Genomic DNA, 25,782 nt, shown 5'->3' with positions numbered 1-25,782 from the left:
AGCACTGACAAGATACGTATAGGGTGGGATAAAAGTTTCTTTCGCCAAACACATTCACAGTCCTCATCCGGTCGATTGGGAGAAGTCTGTGGGAGAATTTGCATTTCATACTTTTAGGTGTGATTTTTGGGATTCTCTACAATCTCTAGTCATTTCTTTAAACAGTGATTTTAAAACACAACCAATGTCATATAAAATGGTACCTATCGAAATTAAAGTATAAGATTTCCACCTATTCAATACTACATATTATTATTATTATTATTATTATTATTATTATTATATCTTCTCGTCTCAAATAATCCGTTCGGGCCTCCGTTTTAGTGGTTTCTCTTCGAATAATTTTAGACTGTCGACTCTTCTTTTTCTGAACCCTTCTATTGTGGGTCATCTCTAGTGTAATTAAAACTTCTTGTACATCCCTCTTGGCCTCTTCTAGCCACTTGGATGTCCGCAGAATTTCACCCTTCGTGTCCTCATTTCTCCTCTTTTTTCCAAGTGCCATCAGTAGTCTTCTGCAGATACAGAATTTCCCTCAGAATCTACACATTATAATGTTTCGGCTCACTTGAGCCATCGTCAGTAGTGGACAGATAAAAATAGGTATAATTTATTGAATAAAATATCCTATGACAATATGATTTGATGCACTTATTTAAACTCATCAACTCTTCTGATGCGGTTGACGTCAGGAAGGGCATCCGGTCATAAAAAACCGCCACGACAGATTCATCTCACCTCATACCCGACCCGTAGAGAAACGGGACAAGTGTTGGACAAACAAATACTTAAAATATGTCTAGGGCTCTTGTGAGATAACCTAATGTAAAACATGTGTTATAGACAGTACAGATATAATATGTCGAAATGACATCGGCCAACAATTTTTATGAGATTTTAATGTCACTTGAACCTATTTTATCTATAACACATGTTTTACAATAAGTTATCCCACAAGATAGATAATGGGCATAACTTAAGTGAACCAAATCATATTGTCATAGGATTTATTTATTTATTTATTTATTTATTTATTTATTTATTTATTTATTTATTTATTTATTTATTTATTTATTTATTTATTTATTTATACCTTCAACAGAGCTTTAGTCTAATTGCAGAAGGCGTATATTGCATTGTATTAAATTATTGCAAATGTAACGATATTTTATTCAATAATTTATATCAATTTTTATGTCTTTCCAGTGTTTATCATGGTTCAATTGACCTGAATCATTTACACTTTTAAAATATAATGTTAATTAAATAATGAGTAGATTATAATGTGTAGTATTTAATACGTGGAATTTTTTTTTTTTTTTTTTTTTTGCTACAGGCTTTACGTCGCACCGACACAGATAGGTCTTATGGCGACGATGGGATAGGAAAGGCCTAGGAGTTGGAAGGAAGCGGCCGTGGCCTTAATTAAGGTACAGCCCCAGCATTTGCCTGGTGTGAAAACGGGAAACCACGGAAAACCATTTTCAGGGCTGCCGATAGTGGGATTCGAACCTACTATCTCCCGGATGCAAGCTCACAGTCGCGCGCCTCTACGCGCACGGCCAACTCGCCCGGTCGTGGAAATCTTATAATTAAATTTAAATACTACACTCAATACAGAAGTTGAAATGTGAATTTCATTTCTAGCTTTATAAAATGTAATCAGTCCAGTGATATTGAAATTTGGAGTCTCCGTAACTGGTTTGGACAGCCCTACTTTGCAGCGACCTTGCCGTCAATGAACAAACGTTTACTAGCGGTCAAAGACCTACAGTTGAAGGACGTCTGCGGCGGGCGGTAAGGTTAGCACAAGGGGCGGAGACTGGGGGGGTTCAGCACGTAGAAACTCCTTTATACCTACCTGCAGGAAGTTGCCATAGTCAGACCAGTGAGGGAGCACGCACACTATTAGCAAAAGATTATACCAGGTAAGTTCTGTCAACTGTAAATATATTCTAGAATAATTTAAGAACAAAAAATCAACGCGTTATCTCTTACCGTCCTCGTCAAATACAGGAATAAAAAATGGGCAAGGACTGGGAAGAAAGCGACCAAGGCTCTAATTTTTCCCAGCCCACTTTTGTTCAGAGATGAGGTAAATATTTCATGAAAAGTAAATGAAATTACGAAATTAATGCAAATTACTAAACTTCCTGAATATTGTACTAGAAATATTAAGTATTCAAACTCTTTATAGCCATTAAATCGTGAAGTTACCAGCGTATCGCTCCAATGTGGTAGCGGACACGTCAGCTTCCAGGGCGCCGTTGAGACAACTACAAGCTTTATTTGAAGGGCAATACAATGAGAGTGCACCAGGGTAGATATTTACAATTCATTAGATTCGTACTTTTCGATGTTAAAGAAATGACACCACGCAGCAACTCTTGAACATGTTCAACACATCTCAATGAAGAAAGAACGAAAGATCGTAAAGCAACAGAAACTATCCAACCTGGCAGCAGATATGTTCGAAGACTCCCAACAGCAAGGATTACACACAACATACATCAGAGAAAACAGGAGTGTACCATGGATCCCAGAAGTGAAAAAGGACCTGGAGAAAGCCCAGATAGATGTATCAAAAATATTAGACAGAAATCAGTTCCGTTACAAAGTAAATAGATGGGTAAAACAGTCACCAAGGACACCAGTAACCAAGTGAACTGAAGAAGGGAAGAGAGCCCACGGAGAAAAACTGAAAGCCAGAAAGGCGAATCATAAAAGCGCTGCGTGATCCAACAGGGTCCATAATGTATAATTACTATCAAAGTGTGAGACAGGTATATTAAATCCTTCAATTGAAATGTAGGCGGTCTCACACTCTAGAATTACCAAGGCTGCATCTTACAGCGAGGCCACGGGTTTGATTCCTAACCAAGTCACGAGGACTGGTTCGAGTTCCACTCAACCTACGTGATTACAATTGAGGAGCTATCTGACTGTGAGATGGCGGCCCAGCTCTAAGAAAACAATAATAACGACAGACACGATTCGTCACGCTGACTAGACATTACCTCGTAAACTGCAGGTCTTTGGGCTTAGCTTAGCAGCGGTCGTTTGGTAGGCCAAGCCTCCTTACACCTCTAAAGGGAGGGCGAACGGAAATAGAAATTGTTCTATGGATAAGTGATGATATTGCGTACAGAATAATTTATGAAAGCAGAGGAAATTATTGACTAAAGGAGAAAATAGAAGATTCGAAAACAGACAGGACGAACTCTAAATCTAAGTAATACAGAGAGAGAAATTAAAGATCAAGAAAATTCAAGAAAAAATCGTACTTTAGTTACTTTATGTAACTGCCATAAAATTGACTTTACATACCATCAACTCTTATGGTTTTCGTGCGCCAGAATTCCGTCCCGCAGGGATTCTTTTACACATTAATGAATTTACCAACACGGATTGCAAATTTGAGCACCTTCAAATACCCTGAGATTGATCCGAGATCGATCCCAGCTCTCTGCCATCTGAGCTACTGAGACAACCGAACTTCAGTAACACTGGACGAGAAATGATACGAATCAACTCAAGATGCCATCGACTATGAGACTGAATACCCGGCAAATAAGTCTCCTACACTCAACTGAGAAAAATTACATGAGCCAAAGTAGATTTGGTCTGCAAGATAATCCGAGTACATGACTGGAATTACATTTACGATGTTCTACTGGTTTTTACGTCACTCCAAATCAGACGGGCCCTACGGCGAGGATGGGATGGGCAGCGGTAGGACCGGGAAGGAAGTGACATTGATCTTAATAAAAAGTACATTCCAAGGATTTTCCTGATGTGAAAAATAGAAAACTATCTTCAGCTCTGCCGGACACTGGGGTTCAAACCCACCATCTCCCGAATGCAAGCTCAAAGCTACGTGTTCCGAACTGTGAAGCCAATTCGCTCATTGAATAACGTTTGGAAATTTGTTTTGTTTAAGCCGAAATACAACTCAGTATCCTTTACAATGCAGTTATTCTGTCTTTAGACTTGACACTACGAGCAGACTACTCTTCTCAAAGAAGAAACACGTGATTCCACTCCGCTTTAAGAAAACGTGACTGTAGGAATGAGTAATAAGACGAGGGAATAAGATATAAAGTTACACTTGTACTAGTACTAATGATATTTCGCCTGCCATTGGCAGGCACCCCAGGGATCAGAACTTGGACCGCTCTTCTTTACAAACTGCCGCCAACCGCCTTGTACCACACACGCGCGCGCTCGCGCAGCTATGAATGGAAAGAAAAAGAACAAGAGCTCACGGAGGTATGTGTAAGACGCAGGTAGAATACTTGAGAACCGAGGGGCGGGGCGCAGCAAGGAGGGAACAGGTAGGAATATATATCGCAAGGTCGTACATTGTTAATAACGTGGAAATAAAGCAGGTACAAGAACACTTCACTGGCAAATATGACTGACGCAGAGCGGCAAATTTCTTGGTTTTGAACATTCCTTCTCGTCTAGTCAAGGACCTTGACTTGTAATTGCTTCTTAATTATATTTAAATAGCCGCCAATCAGGTGCAGAGATAGACGCTGCAATATTATGAATACGAAGCATAGCAAACAATACTTGCATTATGTAATTTTTCCATCACAAACTGCACGGTCTGAGACTGGGAAAGGTCAGTTATAATAACAAATTTGTTTTAGCCCAGGGCAGAAGAGTCAGTGCACTGTAAAAGCTACTGTATATCTCGCTAGAAATGGATTAGAGCAACCATTCCCAAAACCCGTCAGGGACCGCGACGATAATCCAGGGGGTCCGTAGTAACAATCTAAGTTGTAAGAATTTAAACAGCGAAATTTTAATGTACACACAAAATTCATAAACCATTATTCTAAATTTAGGAGCAATGTCCTCACTGTTGTGTAACTTACATAGAGTAGGTCCTAAATGTAACTCTTAACCTAGCCGACAAGTTAGTACAAGTTAGCAACGGAAGAAAGAAGAAATACTGCAAAGCAGTGTAAGTGATGTATCCACACTCAGACCAGACTTTCCACCTCTGGTAGAGAAAATCTCGTGGATCAGAAATCCCTTCTTTGAAACTGAACATGAACTGGCTTCCCTAGAGTAATATCATCTAGCCGAAGTATCTTTGCAGAGAGAAAGTGAAATATAAATTGAAGCATGATTGTATTTAGCTCCAGGAAGTTCCATGGACGTATCTCTGATCGATTTGCGTCCATGGCATGCCCTATACTCTAATTTCTAGAAAGGAAATACTGCGTTTAATGGCAACGTACCTGTGTGACTGTACCTCTTCTACTTTCACACAAATAAAAACGAAGTACAGAGACAGAGCTAATGTAGAGGCTCATCTTCGGTTAGAGTGACTTCGCTGGTTTTCGTACCATGCATCCAACAACCGCAACAAGTGAATTTTTCCAAGTAAGTTTCCAGATCCGGACTGTTGTAATTATTAGCCATGAATCACATTGTTTTATAATTTCTGTGCTTTCATGAAGCATCTTTGTAAATGAAGTTAAATAAAACCAACCAAAACAAACCCCATGGCACTACAGCCCTTGAAGGGCTTTCGCCTACCAAGCGACCGCAGCTCAGCTCGAAGGCCTGCAGATTGCGAGGTGTCGTGTGTGGTCAGCACGACGAACCCTCTCGGCCGTTATTCTGAGCTTTCTAGACCGGGGCCGCCATCTCACCGTCAGATGGCTCCTCAATTCTTATCACGTAGGCTGAGTGGATCTCGAACCAGCCCTCAGGTCCGGGAATCAAACCCGGGACCTCCGGGTAAGAGGCAGGCACGCTACCCTTACACCACGGGGCCGGCTTAAATATTGAATAATGTCAATTATGGTACCATTACAAAATTCTGATTCTGTTTACTGAATACAGTTATTATGTTCTGCGGGTAATGAGTCCTTGACCGTGCATGCGATATGATCAGGGGACCTCAGACAAAAAGTTTGGGAAACACTGAATTAGAGGGTAACAGTATTTTGTTACAGAATATTGCTCGATTTACTTTTTAACACAATATGTCCGATACAAAAGATTGCCAATAAACTCGCCTATTATCATGGATTTGATTTTGGGCTGGCGTTCTATCTGGAACTAGAGTGTCATCAACTTAGCGCAGACAATTTTGCGTGGAATCGGGCGAGCTGACTGTGTGTTTAGAGGCGCTCGGCTGTTTTCTTGTATCTGGGAGATAGTGGGTACGAAACCCCCACTGTCGGCAGCCCTGAATATGGTTTTCCGTGGTTTCCTATTTTCACACCAGGCAAAAGCTGGGAATGTACCTTAATCAAGGGCACGACCGCTTCCTTCCCACTCCTAGGTCTTTCCTATCCCATCGTCGGCTCACACCTACCTGTGTTGGCGCGGCCAAAAGTGGAATCGTAACAATTTTGCGTGGATATAAAACAGACACTGTGGTAACTAGACAACCAGTGTTCGTCGTCTTTCTGCTCACGTTATTATCAGATCACCGCCTTCTATACACAGCAGGTACAGGTTTTAAACGAGTTTTCACTGTCTTTGGCTGCCGCTTCGTCTAGCTCACAGCAAAGCCCCTTACGTCAGCGAAGGCAGCAGAATTTTTCTCGTAATACGTATTTTACGAATATGTATTGCCATAAACGGGTGTTCTAAGTAAGCCACCATTTTGTTGGACGTAGATCTTGATAGGTGCGAATGTTGTGCGCTGGATCAGCTGCCATATTGATGCTACACATTTCTTTGGATTTATCGGAGCTCTTGATCTCCCTTGTGGGCGCAGTGAAATGATGCATTAATTGTACCGCCTGCATGTCGTAAGAGGGGAATAACAAAGAATCTGTAGCGTCTACTCGTTCTCCCTCCTTCTAAGCCCAAAAGCACTGGAGCAAAAGAGACAGGAAGGAGAAATGTTTAAGCTAAACGTAGTCCATAGATGGCCCAAACGGATTTTATTATTAGTATTATTGTGATGTCGGAATTTAATCTGAGGTTGGGAATACAACGCTGGAACAGGTAAATTATTTCAAGTATTTAGGATGTGTGTCCTCCCAGGATGGTAGTGTAGTGAGATTGAATCAAGGTGTAGTAAAGGAATTGCAGTGAGCTGGCAGTTACGTATTTACATCCAGTGTTGCCAGGTCTCCCGAAATTTCAGATCTCCTGATTTTTTTTTTTTTTTTGCAACACACCAGAAAATCGGAAAAAAACAAAAATCTCCCGAAATTTCTTCAAATCAAAATTTAAGGAAAATGAATAACAATAATTTATTATAATATGTAATAATATAATTATATTTGTGCCGAAAACTCATTTCTCGTTTCACTGCGTGACGTGTTATCGATAATATCACTCGCTAGGTACGTTCCCCCATTCATTTTAGGCTTGAATTACGTAATGTCTCCCCTTTCACTGAATTCAAAACTCGCGCTTGACTGCGTCATTCGAAGGGAAATTTCCGACCTGCATATAGAATTTAAAAAATCTCTATCCTGCTACGACTTCAAAATGTCACGCAAGTTCTATGCCTGATGAATAACTGTATCTACAGGAAGAGTGGGGAGAAAGTGAAGAATAGAGTGAGCATTGAGTTCGGGTGAGCGAAATTGTATATTTTTCTCATAATAACTTCACATGACTATTGCATTCTTCAATTCAGTTATATAACATTTCAGGGTTCCAGAAACTTCTGAAATATTAATTAAAACTCCCGAAATTTTTTACTTACAATCTACCGATTTTTCATTTGTAGACCTGGCAAGACTGTTTACACCAGTCTGTTTTCAGACCAATTTGCTTTGCGGGATTCAGTTTGAAAATTTGAATCGCCCGCCCGAAAGTAACAAAGTATCCCCTTTTCACCCCCCCCCCCCCAAAAAAATAAAATTCTCCGCCAATCAGATTGCACCATCTTTCTCAACAGGAAGAGAATCCATGAATTTATTTTTGTCGGAAAAGTTCTGATACACCCTGTATTCCCATCAGACGCAGGGAAGAGAATCCCCGTTTCAAAGACCTGCCGCCTTTTTATCACCGGCGACCTTTTACGAGATTGAGGTTATGTCTGACACCAGACAACTGTCTCACCTACCGTAAAACCAGGGATGTCATTGTTTCAGTGATTTTATTATTCAAAAGAAAGACATAACGCTGTCTCATAATAAGAAACAGATTCACGTTTATGATTTCGTTTGACAATCCTAACAATTTTCAAATTATGAACCTGTCATATGCCCCTTATGTTTCGTTTTTCACAGTTTGCCTTTTAGGCGGACACATTCACATTTATTAGAGATATATTCTCTCACAAATGAGGCCATGAATCATATTTTTATAACTCTCAGAGAAGAAGAAAAAGACCTACCGCCATGAGCAAAACCTTTCTCAAGAAATCACGAGTTAAAGACTGTTATAGCCAAAAGAGGAATAAATAAAACAGGACGAGGAAACGCATTATGGCTCCTATTTATGTGGAATGTCGGCAATCCAAGCCTCCTGTTATGTTCGGTGTTGGCGAAACCCGCTCTGCTTCAAAGAGCCGAGATATTTAAAGATTCTTGGCTTTTTATTTATTCCTGGTTTTTTTACGATACTTTTGTTTTCTTTTCCTCTTCTGAATGTCTCGAGACATGCGAAGGAGCTGCAGAGTGTGTGTCGTGACCGGACAGCTTGCACTGGTACATACCGTAAAAATGCTAATGGAGAATACGTAGGATAGCGACGCTTGTTCTGTAACACTTCATGTTACATAGACTTAGCATATTTGAGTCCGCATTGAACGGTTGAGAAAATAAGCGATTGAACATGCACTGATATACATAAAAAAATTATAAGACTCAGCCAATCGTGTTCGAGAAATAACTCAAGAAAAATGACATGAAAAAGTATTTATTTTCGGTCCGATAGCGCTGACACAGCCGTCACAAAATATGGCTGTATATTGTACCACTAAAAACTTCGTACATATTAATAATATTAACATTATACGAGTGCAAAGAAGAACTCGCTAACTATAATATGACACTAAAAACAACATACTGGGACGTAAGATATCAAAACAAGATTACACCTAAATTCAGACTCTTGGCCGGGCTGAGTGGTTCAGACGGTTAAGGCGCTGGCCTTCTGACCCCAACTTGGCAGGTTCGATCCTGCCTCAGTCCGGTGGTATTTGAAGGTGCTCAAATACGTCAGCCTCGTGTCGGTAGATTTACTGGCAAGTAAAAGAACTCCTGCGGGACTAACTAAATTCCAGCACCTCGGCGTCTCCGAAAACCGTAAAAGAATAGTTAGTGGGACGTAAAACAAATAACATTATTATTATTATTATTATTATTATTATTATTATTATTATTATTATTATTATTATTATTATTATTATTATTATTATTACATTCAGACTCCATTCTGACGGAAACACGCACGAGAACAATCACAACTTCAGAACCGCCAGTCCAGTTTCGAAAAACAAAGTATCATTTGAAAGCTTATAGAACACCTTAAAAAACGGTTTAAAATCATTTCATTTGCAGAATCCGTTAGCAACAGGCGTCTCTTTGCAAAAAAAATGTATTTTGTGCAATTTCGACAATTTTTATATCGTCCAACTTCAAACCTCAACAAAGCAAGAGAAAATGTCCGGTTAGTTCATCACTGATACAATACTAAATTTCCAGCACAATGGAACCAAAACAGAGTGCGCAGATTTTTTTATTTCTATAATTTGCTTTACACCGCACCGACACAGATAGGTTTTATGGCGACGATGGGATAGGAAAGGGCTAGGAGTAGGAAGGAAGCGACCGTGTCCTTAATTAGAGTACAGCCCCTTTGGCTGTTGTGGAAACAGAAAAACACGGAAAACCTTTTTTTGCTACTTGCTTTACGTCGCACCGATACAGATAGGTCTTATGGCGACGGTGGGGCAGAAAAGGCTAGGAGTGGGAAGGGAGCGGCCCCCCAGCATTTGCCTGGTGTGAAAATGGGAAACCACGGAAAACCATATTTAGTACTGCCGACAGTGAGATTCGAATCCACTCTCTCCCGGATGATAGCTCACAGCTGCGCGCCCTAACCGCACGGACAACTACCTCGGTAGAGGAAAAGTTCAATAATAATAATAATAATAATAATAATAATAATAATAATAATAATACAGTAGTAATTGTACCGGGAGGTACACCTCAACGCCGCGCATTCAAAATAAGCGCCCTTATAAACTCCCCTGTCGATGAAAAGGTGAAACTGATAATACCTGAACTTGGAACTTTAATCGGAAAATGTCACCACTGAAGAATTAAGGAATAGTGTTATTGTCAAGTTTCCTAAACTGATTGAATTTCTCCTTGTTTTGTTTGCCATTCATCAAGAAGTTTGTACATTCTTCCACAGACGACACTACCAAAAACTCTGATCATGCACTCTGGTGCAAGTTGAAAGAACTTGTAACTGAAAGAAGCTTCATATTCCTAGGTTTTCCATAACTGAATGTATGTTCATTTATTTTTGGGTTGGCAACACTTCTTTTTCTTTCCTCCAGTTTTGAATCTGGCCAATGAAAACTTTCTGTAATTAATTTGCAACCTATCACAGGCTTGTTGTTCGATTTTGAATGTAACTTTTGAGCCTAACCAATAAAATTGAGCGGGTGAGTACAGATTAACCCAGAATCCTCTCGAACCTTCCATGAGGGTATATAAACTGTGGATTTTCACGTTTCCTTGTCAAATGATCGTCGTCTTTCTGAGTGTGTGTTACGGCAGGAGGCGGGGCGCTCTTTCTTCGACCAGCAGAACATCTATAAGGTAATGGCCACATAAATTCTATCTTTCTAGCTATGTCCGCCAATTAATCCGAGGGGAAGGTCCGAATCTTTAACCATGTAACAAACCTTTCTAAAATGTTAATCTTCTTTCGCTTAATGTAAAATTTCCTGAAGTCTTTAACTGTAAATCGGGGATAGAGAGTGAGTTACCCTCTCGAGCTCCCCTCCATCTTGGTTTGAGGTGACTACGTTTTGAAAACAGTTTTCTGTTGTAATGTATTAAAGTAATTTCCATGCGAACCGCCTCAGTAGTTTGGGACTAGCCCCAGTTTCATCGGCCGAGAGCCCTGTAGGTTGTAATTTTTCATTATCTGGGAGCGCAGTGTAGGCCCTGGACGTTGGGTACTAAACCTATTCCCATTTGTAATTCGTGCCTTGGGAGGCCAGAGAATACGTATTTTGATTGTAATGTTGCCCTGAATGGGCTGTAAGGAATCGAGAGCGGGAAGCTCTTTTCAAAGTTTTGTAATTGTGAAGGGCGCTTCTGGGAGGCTTGACATTGTAATTTAGGGAACAAGTGCTCTTGAATTAGGGGATTTCTGCCCTTACTTAAATAATACCATTTTTAAATTGTAAATCTGTAATTAAGGGCTTGAGGCCCCAAAGCTGTAAACGTCATTAATCTTGGATTTTTCCAAGTCTTGCTTCAAGATTGGCATTGTACCTGATTTTTTTATTCTTATTTCACCTAGTGGAAATCTGTTAAGTTTGTTTTTTATATTGAAAGAAATATAACCTTTGTTAAAGTTTTGATTCAATTCTTGATGATGTAGTTAGACCCATTCAAGCCCGCACCTTCTTTCACCTCTCTGCGTTCCACACATAACCCGGAATATTAATAATAATAATAATAATAATAATAATAATAATAATAATAATAATAATGGGAGGTTTTTACGTCCCACTAACTACTTTTAGTGCTAGGAATGTCCGAGGACATGTTCGGCTCGCCAGGTGCAAGTCTTTTGATTTGACTGCCGTAGGCGACCTGCGCGTCGTGATGAAGACGACACATTCACCCAGCCCCCATGCCAGCGAAATTAACCAATGGTTGTTGAAATTCCCGACCCAGCCGGGGATCGAGCCCGGATCCCTATGACCAAATGGCAGCACCTTCAAATACCGCCGAACTGAACCAGGACCGAACCCTGATCCCTGTGACCAAATGCCAGCACCTTCAAATACCTTCGGACTGTACCAGGACCGAACCCGGATCCCTGTGACCAAATGCCAGCACCTTCAAATACAGCCGAACTGAATCAGGACCGAACCCGAATCGCTGTGACCAAATAGCAGCACCTTCAAATACCGCCGAACTGAACCAAGACCGAACCCGGATCCATGTGACCAAATGGCAGCATCTTCAAATACCGCCGGACTGAACAAGGATCGAACCTGCCAATTTGGGTTGAGAAGGCCATCGCCTCAACCGTGTGAGCCACTTGCCCGACTCTTAAATATATATACAGGGTGAAACGTAATTCGCGCACTCGGGCGTCGCAGCGCGACTCCTCACATGCCAGCAATAAAAAAATGTCTCTTACAAAATTTCGTCTTGCGAGTATATCCGGTAGAAAACGGACGTTAAACAGTAGCAATCTGGCAACACTGTAAACATGTGTAGGGTAACTACCGCTGTCAGCACAGTTGGTGCAGTGGGTCGAGTTTTTGGCATTCAGGAGGTCGATGGTTCGATCCTGGGTTGAGGCGCATCTTTTATTTGCTAATTTCCATCTGACATTACCTACTGTGATACAGTAAGACGCCGTTTCTGAGGTCACATGTATCCTACATTTACATTATCATCATCATCATCTGTTTACCCTCCAGGGTCGGCTTTTCCCTCGGACACAGCGAGGGATCCCATCTCTACCGCCTCAAGGGCAGTGTCTTGGAGCTTCAGACTGTTGGTCGGGGATACAACTGGGGAGAATGACCAGTACCTCGCCCAGGCGGCCTCAGCTGCTATGCTGAATAGGGGCCTTGTGGAGTGATGGGAAGGTTGGAAGGGATAGGCAAGGAAGAGGGAAGGAAGCGGCCGTGGCCTTATGTTAGGTACCATCCCGGCATTCGCCTGGAGAAGTGGGAAACCACGGAAAACCACTTCCAGGATGGCTGAGGTGGGAATCGAACCCACCTCTACTCAGTTGACCTCCCGAGGCTGAGTGGACCCCGTTCCAGCCCTCATACCACTTTTCAAATTTCGTGGCAGAGCCGGGAATCGAACCCGGGCCTCCGGGGGTGGCAGCTAATCACGCTAACCACTACACCACAGAGGCGGACTCCTAATAATAATAATAATAATAATAATAATAATAATAATAATAATAATAATAATAATACATTGAGTTAATACTAAACAGCATGCGGTTACCAGACGCAACACGCAATGTTGAAAGGCAGAATTATTGGGACCATGGTGATAACACATACAAATTGTAACCGAGTTTGGACATTATTCGCAGAGCACGTTGCTAGGCCTACTGGTAACGTAAGGCCCTAACGAAATGTAATGGACCTGAACGAGGCAAGAATAATAGTTGGTACTAATCTATGGGACCATTGGAGGAGGGTACAAAGAAAACATGTTTCACATCTAGTAGATGAAGTGGTGCGAATAAATTCACGCCCACGACGTGGAAAGGGCGCCTTTCAAAGCTGACCAATGAAAACGATTGTTCGTCCATTTCTAGGATCGTAGTATGTAAGTGCAAATGGTTTCTAGAGGACCCACTGCAATCGCTGTTGGCGATTATGATGCCAGATACCATACCACCTGGACTACATTTACGAAATAAAAAACATTCGCCTCAACCCAGAAGCGACCCCTCGACCTCCTGCATTCTAACCCAAAACTCTATCCACTGCACCAATTGGACAACACGATTAAAATCTGCTGACAGAGGTAGTTACCCTACATGTGGTTACAGTGTTGCTAGATTGCCACTCTTTAACGTCCTTTTTCCGCCTGATATATTCGCAGGACGAACTTTTGTGACAGACTTTTTTTTATTGCTGGCATGTGAGGAGTCGCGGTGAGACGCCCGAGTGCGCGAATTTCGCTTTACCCTGTATATTCTCATACTTTATTAGATTTTATTTAACTAAGATTAGTAGCTCATATGTAGCCTCCGTGGCTCAGACGGCAGCGCGTCGGCCTCTCACCGCTGGATGCCGTGGTTCAAATCCCGGTCACTCCATGTGAGATTTGTGCTGGACAAAGCGGAGGCGGGACAGGTTTTTCTCCGGGTACTACGGTTTTCCCTGTCATCTTTCATTCCAGCAACACTCTCCATTCTCATTTCGTAGCATCTATCAGTCGTTAATATACATCACTCTGGGAGTGGCGACCCCATCGTAAAAATAGCCTATATATAATTCATTCATTACATCCCAGACCCGGTCTTTTACTGGAAAACAGGTTGTATGTATTTTCTTCAGTAGCTCATATCCCTAGGGTGTTTTCAACATTGAGTTGCTTCCTTGAAGTGCTACAACTGTGGGTTTTTCACCCATTTATTTTTCCCATTTTTTTGTTTCTGCAGTCGTTTAGTAGGTGTGCCACTTCCTGCCAACGAATTGTCTGTTAGGACATTCTTTAACCAACAATAATATGCTGTGAAGTTTGCAAGGTTTATTTCCATTCTTCAAACTTAAGACCACTGCCTGTGATCCAGCGCGGAACGTAGTACAATACAATAGAAAATGTGTATACAAAAAAAGCACTTTCTCCCAGCATTCTTGTGTATCGTTGTAATATTTGTCGAGTCCACGTGCGGCGGCTATGTTGGTACTCGGCACACATAGGGTAGAGAATGTCACGCGTGTTGATCCAACACATTGTTCCCCTGTCTGTTGTTTAGCAAGGGGATCACATACAAATAGAGTGGACAAGAAATCTCCAGTACAATAACACACGTGTGATTTATGATCTACGTGGCCGGACACAGTCATGAATACACCTTTAATAATGAGATACATAGATAGATAACATCATTTTTTGTAGCGAAGGTAGGGCTCTAGGCGCTGTTTCACAACCCCATGGCACAAGAGCTCCCAAGGGCCATGGCCTATCAAGCGACCGCTGCTAAGCCAAAAGGCCTGCAGATTTCGAGGCACGGCGAATTCTCTCAGCCGATATTCTTTAATTTCTAGTCCGCGGCGCTATCTCACCATCCCTCGGTTCCAGGTAAAAATCCCTGACCTGACCGAGAATCGAACCAGGGGCCTCCGGGTAACAGGCACGCTACTCCTACACCGCGTAGCGGGCGTCTTACACTTAACCACTGTATTAAAATTATAGTCCGCCTCTGTGGTGTAGTGGTTAGCATGATTAGCTGCTACCCCCGGAGACCCGGGTTCGATTCCCGGCTCTGCCACGAAATTTGAAAAGTGGTACGAGGGCTGGAACGGGGTCCACTCAGCCTCGGGAGGTCAACTGAATAGCGGTGGGTTCGATTCTCCCCTCAGCCATCCTGGAAGTGGATTTCCGTGGTTTCCCACTTCTCCTCCAGGCGAATGCCGGGATGGTACCTAACTTAAGGCCACGGCCGCTTCCTTCCCTCTCCCTTGCCTATTCCTTCCAATCTTCCCATCCCTCCACAAGGCCCCTGTTCAGCATAGCAGGTGAGGCCGCCTGGGCGAGTTACTGGTCATACTCCCCAGTTGTATCCCCCGACCAAGAGTCTGGAGCTCCAGGACACTGCCCTTGAGGCGGTAGAGGTGGGATCCCTCGCTAAGTCCGAGGGAAAAACCGAACCTGGAGGGTAAACAGATGATGATGATGATGATGATGATGATGATGATGATGATGATGATGATGATGATTAAAATTATACATTTATATCTATAAAATTCTTATTATTGTTGTTGTTGTTCGAGTCATCAGTCCATAGACTGGTTTAATGCAGCTCCCCATGCCACGCTATCCATTTCGTTTCCACAAAATTACTATATCTTACATTTGCACTAATTTGCTTCCCATATTCATACTTTCGTCCACCACTACATTTCTTACCACCTACACTTTCCTCAAAAAACAAATTGAACGAATCCTGGGTGCCCTAAGATGAGTCCTATCATTCTCTCTCCTCTTCTGGACAAATTTCGCCAAATCAATCTCCTCTCACCAATAATTCGACTCAGTATCTCTTCATTCGTGATTCAATCTACCTATCTCATCTTCAGCATTCTTCTGTAACACCACATTTCAAAAGCTTCTATTTTCATTTCTGAGTTAGTTATCTTCCACGTTTCACTTCCACACTTTTTGAATATTAACCTAACCCGTGGTTTTCGTGTAGGACACGACAAATATTTAGCCTATGTCGAGTTCAGTTTACTTTTTGTCAGTCTGTCCCTGACAGCGTAAAGGGAAAATTAATTGGCGGATTACCATGAACATTTCTTATTAGAGCGTGTAGGGATCACTGTAAGTACCTAGGTGTTAATATAAGGAAATATTTTCATTGGGGTAACACATACAGTAAATGGGATTGTAAATAAAGGGTACAGATCTCTGCACATGGTTACGAGGGTGTTTATGGGTTGTAGTAAGGATGTAAAGGAGAGGGCATATAAGTCTCTGGTAAGACCCCAACTAGAGTAAGGTTCCAGTGTATGGGACCCTCACCAGGATTACTTGATTCAAGAACTGAAAAAAAGAAAAGAAAAGTAGCTCGATTTGTTCTGGGTGATTTCCGATAAAAGAGTAGCGTTACAAAGTTGCAAAGTTTGGGCTGGGAAGACTTGAGAGAAAGGAGACGAGCTGCTCGACTAAGCGGTATGTTCCGAGCTGTCAGAGGAAAGATGGCGTGGAACGACATTAGTAGACGAATACGTTTGAGTGGTGTCTTTGAAAGTAGGAAAGATTACAGAGTGAAGATAAAGTTGGAATTCAAGAGGACAAATTGGGACAAATATTAGTTGATAGGACGGGGAGTTCGGGATTGGAATAACTTGCCAAGAGAGATGTTCAATAAATTTCCAATTTATTTGAAATCATTTAAGAAAAGACTTGGAAAACAACAGATAGGGAATTTGCCACCTGGACGACAGCCTGATTGATTGATTGATTGATTGATTGATTGATTGATTGATTGATTGATTGATTGATTGATACCTGTAAGTAGTAGAAAAAATCAGCAGAAGCGGAGCTTCAGTGGAGGCCTAAAACACACTCTCCTGGTACGCTTGCTTACTCATGACTAAGGCAGTTGTAAATTAGAATGCAATCTTACTGAAGCGAGTAAGAAGTATACACTACCTGTACAACGATTATGCTATGAAATTTGCATAAACATTAGGAGTACGGTCTTTGAGAACTCGTAAAATTTATGTTACCCTTGTTACATTATAGAAGAGCGGGTTGACCGATATTCTGCATTATAATTTATACTACCTGAAAATACGAGGTCTACTGATGTTTATTTATGTTGTTCAAAAACATTTCGGTATTTTCCTTTTCTTTCGATACAGTGAAAAATAAGGGAAATGCCTGTAACGGTCGTGTGAAAATTTAGTCTACAAGTCGTTAGGTAACTCGATGAAGATCACGCCAGCATCGTTTTAAAGGTTTTGTGCAACTGTTAGTTTTTTGCGTATGACCCTGATACGTGTTTTTTTTAATAGCGGAAGGACGAGCAGCAATAATGCACAAGAAAGATAAAACGAAAAGAGCCAGAGAGAGGGAAGAAGAGAGAACGTCGCGACAAGGCAGTGATGAGGAAAGGCTGTCAACCTATCTGCCTCAGAATCTTGGAAACTGCATCAGAGGTGGGCAAAAATATAATCAAACACATGTTAGGTGACTGTCCCGTGAACAACCGGTACAGTTGCTATAGTAGAGGTGAGCTGGGCTGAGTGCCTCAGACGGTTGATGCACCGGCCTTCTGACCCCTGGCTCAAGGTGCTCAAATACGTCAGCCTCGAGTCGGTAGATTTACTGGCACTCGTGCGTTACAAAATTACGGCACCTCGGCGTTTCCCAAAACCGTCAAAAATAGGTAGTGGTACGTAAAAGCTCTATTTCCCGTACAACTTTCCTTTCTTGCTTTCCTAGGTCTTTAATTAATGATCTACAATCCATGATTAAGGTTCTTTCTAAAAAATGTGTGTGTGTGTATTTTTTTGCTTCTTCCCTTGTGCTGTTTCTTTCCAAATCTTTCTTGACTTCACAAGGGCGCCCATAGGAAAGTTTGTAGGTGGGGGCGTGGTGGGGGGGCTAGACCTGGGGGTATGTAGTATTTTGAATATTTTGGAAGATGAATGCCGACTTGTATTCCACGGTAGAATACCATCACTGTATCCCCTACCATTTCTACGTAATACCGATTTTAAATCATTTTCTTGAAAGAAAAACACCTGAGTATATTAGATCTTTTCCTCTCCCTGAAAGCTAGGAGGGGGGGGGGGCATCCCCACCTAGGCCCCGGGCATGGGCGCCCATGTGACTTCATGAATCCAGGTTGTTGAGAGACTTCTTGTTCCAAAGATATTTGAAGATCTGTTCGGTTAACCTGTTGTCATCCATTCCGTATAAATGTCAAAAAAGTATCGATCGCCTCTTCCACACTGTATCTGTTATATTTTCTATGTTCCGGTATATTTCATAATTACTTCTTGATTTTCAGAGTTCTGTAGTTCTTAGCGGGCCGAGTATTTTCCGTATAATTTTTCCCAGTATTCTAATTTATTCCGCTTGTAAATTCAGTTCTAAACATTCACTCCCGCATAGGAATTCCGTTTTGGCTACTGTGTTATGTTGTATTTTGAGAATTTTAGATAAACACATTTTTTTGTAAATTTTTCTAGTTACACCGTATGCTCTTTCCAACTTTTGTATCCTTTCTTCTACAGCGGACTTTTCCAACCATTTCTTGGAATTTTCTCCCAAATATATATATATATATATATATATTTACCTTCCTTATTCGACCAATTTCTGTTATTAGAAATTCTGGAGCATTTTTATATTTGTCATAAATTTGTTTTTTCTACAGAAATTCTTTGCTATTTCTTCCAAGAGATTGACTTTATTGCTGCATTTACTTATTTAGCTGATGATTTTGCCTTCTTCTCTTCGTCCTTTCACTGAAATTCTTGTTACGTTCTTCTGTCCACGTTTTATTAGTTCTAGCTTTTGGCTCCGCGAAACAATAATTATTAATCAGTGTTCTGAAAGCAGATCGGTTCTTCACAGTTTCCTGGTTGATGTTGATTTCCTGAAGATCTGATTCTATTTCATTTAGCCGGTTGTTCATGACTTTCAGAGTGATGGCAAGATTTAGAATTATTTTGGTCAGTCTATCGTTCATTCTGAGAATGTGACAATAGAACTGTAACCTCCTTTTCCTGATAGTGTGTCAGATTTTTTCAGTATGGCAGTAAATTTCATGAGATTTCCTTTCCATCCATACCCACTCTGTGCAGACTGGGCCGAAAATTGTCCGTAAAATTTTTCTTTCTTGCTTTTAAATATCTTTTATGAGCGATTATTATTATTATTATTATTATTATTATTATTATTATTATTATTATTATTATTATTAATTACAGAGGAGGTTGCAAAAGAGATCCCTAAGCTCTAATTTTGTCGTAAAGATTAGATCCATCTCGCCAACGCAGAAAGTAACCTCTGTTGGTACTGGAATTCACTCAAACTTCAGTTCTTATCAGAGCAAAGTGTCACGCGATTGAAGAGGGCAATTTTCTTTCGCCAGCCTGTACATTACAAAGCACGCATACAGAGATCGTAAAAACTTTTACCCAGACTCCATAAAGATAATGCATTCCCTCCCTAGCTCGTGCGGGAGAAGACCGCTCCTCATGCAAAGCCATTTGCACACCCTCGCAACAGTCTGCAAAAATATGCATCACTTGCTAAGTAATAAAATTGTCATTTCGTGATTAGATTTGACTTCAATAAATTTAGTCCACTATAGAATATAGTACTTTACGAACTATATTGCTCATTTAAGTACAAATTTACTTTCTGTCAAATACCACATCGTATGTTATATTGATCATAATCAACTTCTTCACTAATGTCTGCAATTTTGATGTGCAATTCAGACTCAGAAATAGCAATCAGTCGTTTGATACAAAACTTTCATTAAATGATTGAGGGTTTGGCGTTTGGTCAAAATTAATTTCCTGCGAAACTCCGAACAACAAACTATGTAAAGTAAAATCAGATAATGGTCGTGTATTATTATTATTATTATTATTATTATTATTATTATTATTATTATTATTATTATTATTATTATTATTATTATTATTATTATTATTATTATTATTATATGGGGTTCATGGTGTGGGTTACTGTGGTCACGTCCTAGTTCGTGAACCATGGGCAACAGCTGAGTGGCCTAGTAAGTGGTCCTGAGAGTCGAGATACCAGTTGCTATGGAATGGGAGTGGGCATCTCGGACATATTTCTGAGTCATGGCCCTCCTTGTGCTCAGGCGGCTAGGAGTATACAATCCACCGGTGGTCCCTAACTCGTTAAGAGGAGGGATCCTCACGTGGACTATGTGTAAGTAGGGTAGCATCCTCCTTCATGAATTCACCGAGCTCGGAACATTTCAAGCAAAGCACACTGGCCTATGCTGACGACTTAGTTTTAATGGCAAATTGTGCTGAAAGCTTGCAGTGTAATATCTTGGACTTGAAAATATGTGCAATGAATATGGTATGAAAATTAATCTTTCGAAGACTAAATTGATGACGCTAGGAAAAAAAATTCAATAGAATTGAATGTCAGATTGGTGATACAAAGCTGGAACAGGTAGATAATTTTAAGTATTTTGGTTGTGTGTTCCCCCAGAATGGTAATATAGTAAGTGAGATTGAATCAAAGTGCAGTAAAGCTAATGCAGTGAGCTCGCAGTTGCGATCAGCAGTATTCTGTAAGAAGGAAGTCAGCTCCCGGACGAAACTATCTTTACATCGGTGTGTTTTCAGACCAACTTTGCTTTACGGGGGGCAAAATCTGGGTGGAATCAGGATATCTTATTCATAAGTTAGAAGTAACAGACATGAAAGTAGCGAGAATGATGGCTGGCACAAGCAGGTGGGAACAATGGCAGGAGGGTAGTCGAAATGAGATAAAGGCTAAGTTAGGAATTAACTCGATGGATGAAGCTGTAAGCATAAACCGGTTTCGGCGGTGGGTCGTGTGAGGCGAATGGAGGAGGATAGGTTACCTAGGGGAATAATGCACTCTGTTATGCAGGGTAAGAGAATTAGAGGGAGACCAAGACGTTGATGGTTAGACTCAGTTTTAAAAGATTTACAGGTAAGAGGTATAGAACTAAATGAGGCCAAAGCACTAGTTGCAAACAGAGGATTGTGGCGACGTTTAGTAAATTCACAAAGGCTTGCAGACTGAACACTGAAAGGCATGACTGTCTACAATGATAATGTCTTATTATTATACGTAGAAAATTTCCAAAATCTACGTTCCGGAATTATTCGTTCACTCTCTTGAATGCAGGCGGCCGAATTTGTACAGAATTTCGAGGTCAAGGTGCTAATCCGTCCTCGACCGACTCTAGGGTATCGTTTCCAGGTAGATACAGTTATTTTGAAAGTATGAATGGTCCTTTAGGAAAACAGAACGCACAAATGTCGAGGATCTGGAAGTCTCATCCCTCAAGTAATCATCTTTATAGAAAGAGCGTGGCGTGCTCTAAGATGAAAGAGCTGTAAATGAGGGAAAGAATGGAAGGGCGGCTACAGGGGAGAAAGCAGACAATGGCACTTTGAGGGTGGGTGGGACGGCTTGTCAGCTCCGAAGTCACACTTTCGTCACAGAACGAGCTATTAACGGGACCGAAAACATTGTACTGTGGGAGGTTCAGTGACCACAAGTCGTGAAGTGAAATATCTCAATAGCGGACACCTTCGGGATTTATAAAATGTCAGATGTTACGAAAATTTATAATATGTTTGGGGAAACACTGAACAGCTGCAGCCACCTTATGGCATCGGGGCAAAAGAATTTGATGATGATGATGGTCATTGTTGTTTAAGGACCGCCCCTCCCTCCTTGGTGTACGAGCAGCGTACCTGCCTCTTACCCGAAGGACCCGAATTCGATTCCTGAGCAGGTCAGGAACTTTTATCTGGATCTTAGGGATGGTTCGAGGTCCACTCAGCCTGGGTGATTACAACTGAGGTGCTATCTGACGATGAGATAGCGGCCCCGGTCTAGAACGCCCAGAAAAACGACTGAGAGGATTCGTCGTGCTGATCACACGGCACCTCGAGTCTGCAGGCCTTTGGGCTGAGCAGCGGTCGCTTGGTAGACCAAGGCCCTTCGAGGCTAATGCACCATGGGGTTTGGTTTTTGGTTTTGTTGTTTAAAAGGACCTAGCATCTAGGTCATCGGCCCCTAATGGTACGAGGTGAAACTAAATGCAACAACAATAATTATTGAAATTTTAAAATGTATCCACCGAGTAAAATTTAAAATAAATGATTACGAATTTAAAATCATCGATAGATCTAATTCGCAATGCCTTATTTTCTTATAAAATGATACAAAAATAGAGTGAAAAGGATAAGACATTGCCTGTGGAGTAATATCATAAATATCATTCAAATCAAAATTAAAATTCACATGTATGTTTAGTCATCAGCCCAAAGGCTGGTTGGATCCTCAACAGTTCCACCATGAGCTGTCATAGATGGCCTACGCATCACTGAAGAGGCGTACTAGGGAAATGATGAGTGAAGTAGTTTCCCGTTGCTTTCCTCAAAATACACAAAGATAGTCAATAGAATAAAACGTAGTTATCAAAATAGAAACGAAGAGAAAATATTTTATTCACGATAAAACAGGCCATATCCCTCGTCAGACGGATGACGAGATCTGCTGACTGCTCGTTACTCGGAAGTTGCTAAAGCAATTCTGGATAAATGAATGAAGAATTATTTAAAAGGTTATTATTTAAAGACTGAAATTAGACATATAAACAAGATGTGAAATGGACTGCTGTGAAAAGGCTTATCTTCCATTTATGCATTACGTTTTTTTGCTTTAGCATTCCTGCCTGAACTTTTACGGTTAGATTTGTATTTTTTCTCATTTAAAAACATTCTATCATCACATTAAGACATTATTGTCAATAAAAATATCGGCACATTCCTTACACACATGATGCAATGAATTAACATTTAAAAGCTGGGCAATTTTCCTCTTAACATGAAGCTTACTAATGGAAAGAAAATCTATAAAATCCCGGCTTTAATCTGAGAAGAGGGATAAAAGAAAGAAAAGTATGAAAATGTTGTCGATAGTGATGCTTTGAGGAGTATTTACGTACAATTAGAGTAAGAATGTAACATACCCTTGGCTGTATAGTCGAGAATTTCTGAAGTCGCTGGCCTGGAAATGATCTGAACAGATCTTATAATTCTTACATAAGTGTAACGTCCCTTCTTTCTTGTACACATTATCCAAATCACTTCTGTGATATTTCAAAACCCACAGATCACACCTACAACACATCGGTATTGAAGGTTAACTGCTGCACTATATAATAAAATATGTGTATTATATTTTAAGCCAGTTAAAATATGGGTCGAGCAGGTCAGAAGATTATGAAGTACTATAGAAATCTCTTTGTCACTGGAAGAATATATATGCAAACACAACATTACTTACATTTTCTTGTCACGAGAGAAGCGAAAGAACGACCGCGCATTTTTCTCTACTGCATAGTTACTGCAGCCAAACACAGGACATACCTTTCCCCTCATGTTGAGAGGAGATATCAAGGAATGACACACGCTACTATTTAATTATGTCAACTCACTGAAAACGCATAAATAACAGCAAAACTTCACACATAAATACACGTGCTCTTATGACAGAATCAGTAGTTCTCAGGTCTATCCGCTAGAGAGAGCTCTAATAGCTGTCCCTCGATATCTCGCTGAGTGTCGCGTATTGTTTCTACTGTATTTGACTGTGTAGCCCAGCTCATTGCGTTCCATTCAAAACACCTTTCAGTGTCACTGTGCACTTCAAGTTCCTTCCCGTTATGTACTCCGTTTCAGAATATTAGAAACTGTACTAAATAAACATATTTCATCAAGTTATTATACAAACTGAGCAGCGTCCATCTGGAACTTAAACTGTAATGAGTAGGCTATAGTAATGAAGATGAGAAGAGAAATGCATACTATGAAGTAATGGCGCAGTTTTTCAGCGACTTTAAAGAAAGAAGATCCCAGGACAGAAACGAGCATTGTAACTAAAATATTACAAATATAAGCAACATCACTTATTAAATGTTCACTATAATTGAGATTTTGCTGTCCGACTCGTTTAGCTGTATGCTCAGCAAAGCGTCGTTCGGTCCAGAGGATCCTGGGTTATATTCCCGAACGAGGCATCTTTTTCTTACAATTTGCTTTACCTCTTATCTTTATACTTTAAATCATTAGAAACCTAGTCTAACCGTCGTCGTCTTTGTCTCCCTCTATTTCTCTTACCCTCCATAACAGAGTTCATTATTCTCCTAAGTAACCTATCCTCCTCCATTCGCCTCACATGACCCCACCAACGAATACCGTTTATGCATACAGCTTCATCCATCGAGTTCTTTCCTAACGAAGCCTTTATCTCCTCATTCTGAGTACCCTTTTGCCATTGTTCCCACCTGTTTGTACCAGCAATCATTCTCGCTACTTTCATGTCTGTTGCTTCTATTATTATTATTATTATTATTATTATTATTATTATTATTTATTTATTTATTTTCCATAGATAGTAGATACAATTCAGGGATGGCGAATGGAGAAAGGGCATAGCCCCACATACACGAATATGCTCCATCTCCACTTAAAATTACAATATTAAAAAATTACAATCCCTATCTACATAGACATGTATTTACATAATATTCACAAGACCTGTTCAACATTCAAGTAATTCGACACACACACACACACACACACACACTTGATTCCCCTCATATAATTCAGCCAGGCCGGCTCAGTCATACCCACATACAGTCTCACTCTCCGTCAATCCCACGCAAACTGAACATTCACACAGTAGAAAATTATTTTATGTACAGAAGGTTTCGTTATATATGCATTCTTCTTGTTTCTTTACAAAAAATGTCTGCAGGTAGTTCTTTTATCTGTGGTAGAGCGGTGGCCTGCCACTCCATCACTATTAATTGCAAAAACGACATGTGAAAGATGGTGCAAAGAGTGCTTCTTGAAAACAAAATCAGTACACTCACATATTTTACGAGAATTGAGTGTAGAACACACAGATGACTGGAGATGAATGCAACAGTGTACCGAAATTACTTTCACTTGTTTCTCTTTTAATTCAAAAGACCGGGCGAGGTGGCCGTGCGGTTAGGGGCGCGCAACTGTGAGCTTGAATCCGGGAGATAGTGTGTTCGAACCCCGCTGTCGGCAGCCCTGAAGATGGTTTTTCGTGGTGTCGATTTTCGCACCAGGCTGTACCTTAATTAAGGCCACGGTCGCTTCCTTCCCACTGCTAGCCCTTTCCTATTCCATTGTCACCAAAAGACCTGAAGACTTCAAATTCCAAAGCGGTGAACCCCCGCCACTGGTCGACAGGATTTAGGAGCATTACTTCAACAAAACTGGTCTGCCCTTTTTCATTCACATGAGTACGCGGCCACCAGGAATGATATGTCTTCTCGTGGACACGCGCTGGATACTCAATGGATCAAATGACAAATAGCACCGCTCATTCTGCAGATAGATTCCTTGAATTCCCTACACGCACAAGCCACGTTAATAGAGTCGCTACGCGATACCAAGAATCAATTGATATGATGGCAGTGTTTCAGGAAGAGAGGAGATCGCGAGCAGGCAAATGGGCTCGCTAACTATGTACGCAACTCAATTCCAGACCGGGAAGGAAGGGTTGTTATATGATTTCAGTTAGGACACAGTGAAATTCCCAGAACTCGTCCATTATCTCCGGGCCGTCA

The 25,782-nt window shown here is 40.9% G+C and overlaps 1 protein-coding gene across 1 annotated transcript in view; it reads right to left on the bottom strand.

Annotated features, from left to right (window-relative positions):
- Sulf1 (Extracellular sulfatase Sulf1) overlaps nucleotides 1–25,782 on the bottom strand; it is a 478,228-nt gene that overhangs the window by 408,420 nt on the left and 44,026 nt on the right. The gene's annotated exons all lie outside the window — the stretch shown is intronic.

This window comes from Anabrus simplex, chromosome 14 (genome assembly GCF_040414725.1).
Source record: "Anabrus simplex isolate iqAnaSimp1 chromosome 14, ASM4041472v1, whole genome shotgun sequence".
NCBI lineage: Eukaryota > Metazoa > Arthropoda > Insecta > Orthoptera > Tettigoniidae > Anabrus > Anabrus simplex.
This window is presented reverse-complemented; position numbering and strand designations above follow the sequence as displayed.